Genomic DNA, 8,282 nt, shown 5'->3' with positions numbered 1-8,282 from the left:
GCCCATTAGTCCCCTGTGAAAAGGCAAGAGACAACGGACATAAAGTAAAATACAGGAAATTTTACTTAAATGCAATTAATATTTTTTCCCTGTAAGGGTAATTCAGGATTGCACCTTATTGCCCAGAGAGGTTATAGTCTCCATCCTAGGAAATATTAAAAAACTGAGTGGAAATAGGCCTGGACAATCTGCCCTGGTTGACCCTGCTTGAGCAAGGGACTAGACTAAGCAATTTCCAGAGGTGGTCCCAACCTTAGATATTCTATCATTCTGTAAAATACATCTTCTTATAGAATAACTTTTATGATCTTGGATTCATAGCAGCAACAAAAAAGAGCACCTGATACACTAATAGTAAATGGTCAAGGGACTTAAAATTTAGAATTAAAAAAATTAAAAAATCTAAAATAAAAAAAAACCCTAAAAATATTTAACATGTGTTATTCAGGTTTTAAGATTTCTGAAATGCACCAGCAGGCAGAATTGGGTTAGTAAGTACAATTAGGTGTTGGCAAAACCAAAGTTCTACAACTTTCTCAAGGGGTGCAGTGGAGAGGGAGGTGCTGATCTCTTCTCCCTGGTGAGCAGTGATAGGGTAAGGGAAATAGAATGAAGCTGCATCAGAGGAAGTTCAGATTGGACATTACGAGAGGTTTCTTCACTGAGAGGATGGTCGGTCACTGGAACAGGCTCCCCAGGGAACTATTGATGGCATCAAGCCTGTTAGAGTTCAAGGAGTGTCTGCACAATGCTCTTCATCATATGGTTGAGGTTTACGCAGTCCTGCAAGAAGCAGGGAGTTTGATGCGGTGATCCTCATGAATTCCAATGATGGGGGCCTACAAGAAACAGCTGGGAGGGGCTGTTTATGAGGGATTGCAGTGACAGGATGAGGGGCAATGGTTTTAAGCAGGAAAAGGATAGATGTAGGTCAGACATTAGGAAGAATTTTTTTACTACGATGGTGGTGAGGCAGTGTAACAGGTTGCCCAGAGATGCCACATCCCTGGAGGTGTTCAAGGCCAGATGGGATGAGGCTTTGAGCAACTGGATCCAGTGGAAGTTGCCTCTGTCCCCAGCAGGGGGGTTGGAACTGGTTGATAAGTTTAAGTTCCCTTCCAACCTAAATCATTCTATGATTCTATGATGATTTAATGAGCTTGAGATATTGTATGATTCTAAGAAAATAACCATGTTACCTTAGTGGATTGGAATTAAGAGTTTCCTGTAAAAGCTGGCAATACAAACAAACTTCATTTTCATGCCACTGTAAGAGAAAAACTGTATTCTGAGACTAAAATATGTGTGTGCATATATCACTGAGTTGAACATAATGAAGGAAATTTCAGTTTAGGGTAGAGTGCTAAAATGGAAGGTCTAACACATTATTGACATATGACAAGCTTTCTTCCAGTTTCAAATATTTCACAGTAGACCGAAGGTGTTTAATCTTGGACAAAAAGATGCCTTCTGACCTTCATATAGAAGTGAAAAATACTTTTGCCAAATTTGCACAATGAAAGAAGATGACTAAACTGGCAGCTGCAATTTTTTGCTTCAAGCTTCTCATAACGGAAACTGTACAGTTTGTTCTTGCTCTATGTCAAAGCTGTGTCTCTCCTGCAAGCCATTACATTCTAACTGTCCAATTAGTGTATTACAGGATGTCAGGAAATGGAGGAAAAATAGGTGTTTTCATGAGGTCTGGAATCAAATAGTAATTGATTTTGAAGTATTTGTAAATTAAAAACTTAGCAGACTAAAGTTGGTTGTCATGCAATTTTTTTAAAATAAAACCATATAAGGCTCCGTTGGAGCAGGTCTGGAGAAGGGCGACAAAGAGGATTAGAGGGCTGGAGCACCTTCCATACGAGGACAGGCTGAGTTGGGCTTGTTCAGCCTGAAGAAGAGAAGGCTCTGAGGAGATCTTATAGTGACCTTCCAGTACCTGAAGGGGCTACAGGAAAGCTGGAGAGGGGCTGTTCATAAAGGCTTGTGGTGACAGGATGAGGGGGAATGAGTATACACTGGAGAGGGGCGGATTTAGACTAGATATTATGAAGAATTTCTTCACTATGAGAGTGGTCAGGCACTGGCACAGGTTGCCAAGGAAAGTTTTGGATGCCTCGTCCTTGGAGATGTTCAAGGCCAAGTTGGATGGGGCCTTGGGAAGCCTGATCTAGTGGAAGGTGTCCTTGCCCATGGCAGGGGGTTTGGAACTAGATGATCCTTAAGGTCCCTTCCAACCCAAACTATTCTATGATTCTATGATTTAACAATTCCATGATAATAAAGCAATTTTCCAGTCAATAATATAATTGCCAGTATTTGTCTCTTTTATGACTTAGTAGCAACAGAAGACGACTTGATTTTTTCTGTAAACATTAGTGTTTGAATAATTATTTTGTATGCTTGCTTGATTTAAACATTTGTCATTCATTCACTCAAAGATGAACCCAAAGGAGGGGCAACTATGCACAGTTATGTTTATACATATAGACAAACTTACTGACATGAACAGTCTAGTTGTGTGAAGTGCTGCTGCTCTTGAGAAGGGGGACCCAAATCACCCTGACTTCTACAGCAGCAGCTCCTATCCATTGAATCTAACTGAATTATCATGTGAACAACAGTTTGCTGCAAACAAAACAGTGGCTCTACATGACTGTAATGGTTGTGGAAATGCAGTGCACCTGAAGTCTGGGTTTCTTGGCTAAGCATCTACCCTATCTCTAGTGGCTGTAGGAACCAAGTGTCTGCATGGGTGCAGGAGAGATTCAGTATTGTGAAAACTCTTGATCTGCAAGAAATTTAGTCTAAATGCACTTATGTCTTAAGCAAGACTGTGCAGGAGGGTCGCCAGACTGAGAGCTGAAAATATGACCGCCTATATATTAGAGATTTATGTAGCAAATTGATCACCCATCAAGCCGTAGGGTTTAGGCTGCTCCTCTTTGCATCTCTTTGTCAGTCTGCACAATAAAGGGAGATATATAACTTTCATGGGCTCATGTCCTCAAACTGAAAATAGCTCACAATTCTTACACTAATTCAAATAGTTATTAAAAAGGAAAGAAGGTTGTAATAAGGAAATGTTACAGGTTGTTCCTGCCAATGTACCTTTTCTAAGTGGAAGCTCATAGAAATAATAATAATTCCTTTTTTTCAGCAGAAGCTCCCCCTCAAAGATACTGACCAGGACCCAAGTCCCACTGTGCGAACCTATGTATCTTTGAAGAAACACTGAATGAGCAGGGCATTCTCTTTCTAAATTTTATTACAGCTAACCATGACATTAGAAACGTGTCCTGCCCAATGTGGTTTATTTTGAAGGTCAGTTGTCTCTCATCTGCAAGTCAGGTTTTGTTCACTTATTTTCACGTTTTTGCCCAGGCCACAGGTAAAGTCCATGAAGCCTGACTTGGCTGATAATTCTGACTATTCCATATTCCTTTCTTTATGCAGGAGAGAGACCTTTCAGCCAATCAAACCTGTAAAGATGATTCCCTCTAAGGAAGCAGAAGTTGCCTATCTGCCACAAAACAACTGTCCATGAGAGATACAGTAACCAGGTCTGTTCAGAGACCTCTCTGTTTTTCCTGACTATGAGCTTGTGGTTCTTCAATCATTGTGTGATCTGGCATTAGAGAATAATGTCTCAGATATGGTTGGATGTAGCGCTATCATATGTAATTATAGGCATTTTCTTGCAAAACACTTTTACAAAACCCACAAGTGGGTGCTCATTGTCTCCAACAGTGTAGAAATAACAGTTCCAGACAAAATATGGGCACGTTCTCTTAACTTTTAGTTGACTTATAGGATTGAAATGTGACGAAGTACTGTATTTTACTTTACACTGAAAGTTACATAAAACATCATTATGACAACTGTAGGATTTGAGTTCAAATGAAAGAAAACCTTGCAGATTAAGCTGCAAAAATTCTGCTGAGATACCTGAAAGCATCTCAAATTCTAAACTGTAAGCTCTTCTTCTATGTGTCTGACAAAAAGATTTGACCTGAAATGCAAGCGCTGCTTTGAGGTTCATACCAGATTTGTGCAGATGATCTTGTGAAGCTTTAAGCCCGGAGAGAAAATTCATGGATTCAGTGCAGAACTGGACATCTGTAGGATTATTAAATTCTCAGAAATGGCAATATTTAAGGCAGACGCAAATTTTGGAAGAGTTGCAAATGTCATGCTTCAGATCTATCTAATCTGTAGCAGCTAGAGTTCTGGAAGAGTCACAAAGGTGTCTAACTCGACGTTCTTGCCCCTTCTGAGGAAATGGTAGTAGATCATGTTAGAGACACGATGTTTGTACTAAATCAACTTCATATTTCATTTTATATAATAACTCCTGAAAACTCTTGGGATTTTATTTTGCCTTTTTTTTAGACTTGAGGCCTATGGTTACTTCCTGGATGTTCCTCTGTGACTTGTTTCTGGACTTCTTTGCCAACATCATATGTCTTTTTCCCAGTCTCAGTTGTTCTGTGCCATTCAAAATATAAGTTCTTCGGGACAGCATCTGTCTCCTGCCACATAGTTGTACCATTTCTGTAGGCGTCACACAAACAACGAGCAAGAGCAAACCAGTTTCTACAGTGTGTCCATTCTTATTGTATTAAAGAAAATCAAGATAAAGCAGGAGGCTTCCTGGTTGAAATAACAGCTTCATCATCTGCATCTACCAAAAACTTTATGCTCTGGAACTTGTAGCCCATGTTGATTCATTTAACACATAACTCAAGGACAGACGTGTCAGTAAACCTTCAAACAGGCTCATCACCTCCGAACTATTACAATTAGATAGGATTATTTATATAGACCTGAATGATGGCCTTTGTGAAATGTATCACCCATTACTCTGCTCTGCTAAAGCATTTTTTTAAAAAATCATCACAAGATAGGTTAAATGAAGCAGAAAAGCAAGTGTAGTAATTCTATAGACTAGCACACGTTTGGGTAGTGACCAGTGGACATAGATGCTTGCACTGCCCAGTTCCAAATGCAGAAAATTGAGTTCCATTTGATGGAAAAAAAATCATTTTAAAGAAAGAACGATGTGTGGTTATGTAGAAGTGTTACAGACATTTTATTTCCTTTCCAGAAACTATTTTTTTCTCCCATGTTGCATATTGTGGTGCACCTTTCTGTAACCCATTTTGTACCTGTGTAGGATTTACAGTTCAGTGCTGTTTTGTCTTTGCTACTACCTACTGCAAAATTAAAATAAGTGGCAATTTATTTAATGAATTTTGGTGGATTTGTACAAAAAGTATTTAGGATTTAAATAGTTGCTCAAATAGCTTCGGTAATGCATGCCTTTGTTTAGTCTTATAAACTTCATGCTTATATACTACAACAGAGAAATAATGATAGCTAATGAACATGTCAGAAAATGAGATGTCTTTGAGAGGAAGAAAGTGAACTGTAACGCTTTATATAAAGCTTTTTTTTCCTCCATCTTTTTGGGAGGAAAAAGATACTCACCACTCCTTTTTCAGGAGATTTTATTTATGCCTCAGCTCCTGGTGGTTTGTGGTGACAGCCAGGTGCACAATTAACTCTGCTATGTATTGTCATTACTTACACAGCCATTCAAGCCAGTTGTTTCAACAAAACACAAACTCACTTCTCCATCTATGACAGGGATGATACAATTTCCTAATAATTAGTTTGTTGATCACCAGATTGTGGAGGGCTGCTAATGCATAATTAATAGCCTTGCACAATCTTAAAAGTGAATAAAGATTTACATATTGCCACCATCTTTAATTACCAAGGGTAAATATTCTACCCCATGGAAGACAAAGTGTATTTTAGGAAGGACACTTTTTACACTTGATCTTAAAATTTCTTGGCTGAAATTTCTTGGAGAAACCATAAGATACCGGAATTTATGTTTTCTCTGGTCACAGTGAATCTAAATACAGGTACCCATTAAGTACTGAGAAATACTTCTCTAGAAATTTTACTTTCTGTTATTTCAACAAAATGTAAGGATGAATAGGAATAGTTAGAGGAATACCAAACTTTCAGAAAGAATAATTACAGTTTACTCAGAAGAGATACCTTCTTTTATTTTAGACAAACCCTTTTAGACACCAGAGCCCCATGCTATGTGCACTGTATTCCTTGTGGACTTACATTGGAAGAAGATGGTTAATCTGGTAGACGGAAAATAAGCAAAGCTTTTCCACTGCTGCAATAAACTACCTGTGGCAGCACAGGCAACCCAACACGTAGTACCTTACAGTCACTCACAGGCATAAAACTGGAAGCCACTGAAATGGCAGAAAGTGTAAAATATAGATATTTATCCCTGGGCATTAATCATGCCTTAGTCTCTTTTTCATGAAATGGAGGTTGTATGACAGGGGTGTGAATATCACAGAACTACAGAATCATTTATGTTGGAAATGACTGTTAAAGACCATCAAGTCCAACTGTAAACATAAGACTGTCAAATTCAACACTAAACCATGCCCCTAAACATGACATCTATGTCTTTTAAATACTTCCAGGGGACTCAGATCTAAAAAGTAAATAGGACAGGGAAACTGTATGTTTTATCCATCCTTGAAAATCAAACCATTTTACATTTAGCTGAAGATTCAAGAAATACTTGGTTATCAACCTTAAGGAATAAATACACTTCCAGTTGAGATTAAGATGAGATGTGGGTGCTCAGCCCCTTGGAAACATGGATGCGATAGCATCAGAAGTAGTACTGCAGTTGAATGAAATGTTCTTTTCTCCCAATGAGGAATTGGTCTCAACCAGCGTGGTCAAGAATTTTCCAGATGCAGCAGAGAAAAAAAACCCCAACCCTACCGATTTTTGACTGTAATGCATAGAAAGTTCATAAGAACCTGAACTGCTTAGTGCTGCTTTGTATATATGTCTTGCCTTTACCATAATGTTGTCTGAAAACTTGGATTCATTACCCAGTATGCAAATAGCTAATCTTGCATGCCAAGCTGAGACATTAGTTTTATTAGAGTTGCACAAGTCTGCGTGCACAAGTCTTTCCATAAATATAAACGCATCTGACAGGAGCCTCTGCACTCACTTTATTACAGAAGTCACAGGTTATTGAATCATATAGGTTCCCTGCTATGCATGTTCAGTGAGTAGGAGTCTGCTTCGCAGGCAGGTTTCTTATGTTCCTCTGCCAAATTGGCAGTCTTGATGACAAGGCTTGATTTAATATGTCCTTCTTTGGTCCAGATGTCCAAGACATTCCTTATATCAGATTGTGAGTGCTTTATCTTCTACTTAGTACAAGTTCTGCTATTTCATCTAATATTAACAAATGTTAGTCTGTTCTGCTGATTACTTGTCAAGATGTTTAGAATGGTACACTGTCTTTGTAACAATTAGGATTAAGTGTATTTGCCAAGATCTGTTCAATTTTTTGATCTGTGTTTCTCTCAATGACACAATATGAAACCTGTTTCATGAAGCAAAAGCATATGTCATGCTTCACTCTTTCTAAGGAGTACTCATTAGTACACATAATTTAGTACATTGTGCTAACAAGTGGAACAAAATTTCTCAGCAGCTGACAACCCATAAGGAAAAAATTAAAACTTTAGGATTTTAGTACCACTAAAGTTTGCTGTGGGGCTGGAGTAGTGTTAGATTTTCTCACTGACGGTTGTGAAGATAATAATTCACAGAATAATTAAAATTCCAGAATGGGATTTGGGTTGGAAGGAACCTTAAAGTTCATCCAGTTCCAACCCACCTGCCAGGGACAGGGACAACTTCCACTGGATAAAGTTGCTCAAAGCCTCATCCAGTCTGGCCTTGAACACCTCCAGGGATGGGGTATCCATAGCTTCTCTGGACAACCTGTTACCGTGCTTCACCACCTTCACAATAAAAAATTTCCTTCCTAATGTTTGATCTAAATCTCCCCTCTTTCAGCTTAAAACCATTGCTGCTCGTCCTGTCACTGCACTCCCTGAAAAAGAGCATCTCCCCAGCTTTCCTGAAGGCCCCTTTAAGTACTGGAAGTACTGGCTGCTATAAGGTCTCCCTGGAGACTCCTCCAGGCTAAACAAGACCAGCTCTTTCAGCCTGTCCTCAAGTGGAAGGTGCATCAGCCCTCTGGTCATCTTCGTGGCCTCCTCTGGACTCGTGCTAACAGGTCTATGTCCTTCCTGTGCTAGGGATTCCAGAAACAAATGCAGATCTCCAGGTGTGGTCTCTAGCATAGTATAAGCAGAGACATTCTCTTGATCACGTTTGGCACTGAGGGCTTACAA

The sequence above is a fragment of the Cuculus canorus genome, chromosome Z, assembly GCF_017976375.1.
Source record: "Cuculus canorus isolate bCucCan1 chromosome Z, bCucCan1.pri, whole genome shotgun sequence".
NCBI lineage: Eukaryota > Metazoa > Chordata > Aves > Cuculiformes > Cuculidae > Cuculus > Cuculus canorus.
Note: the sequence above shows the minus strand (reverse complement) of the source record.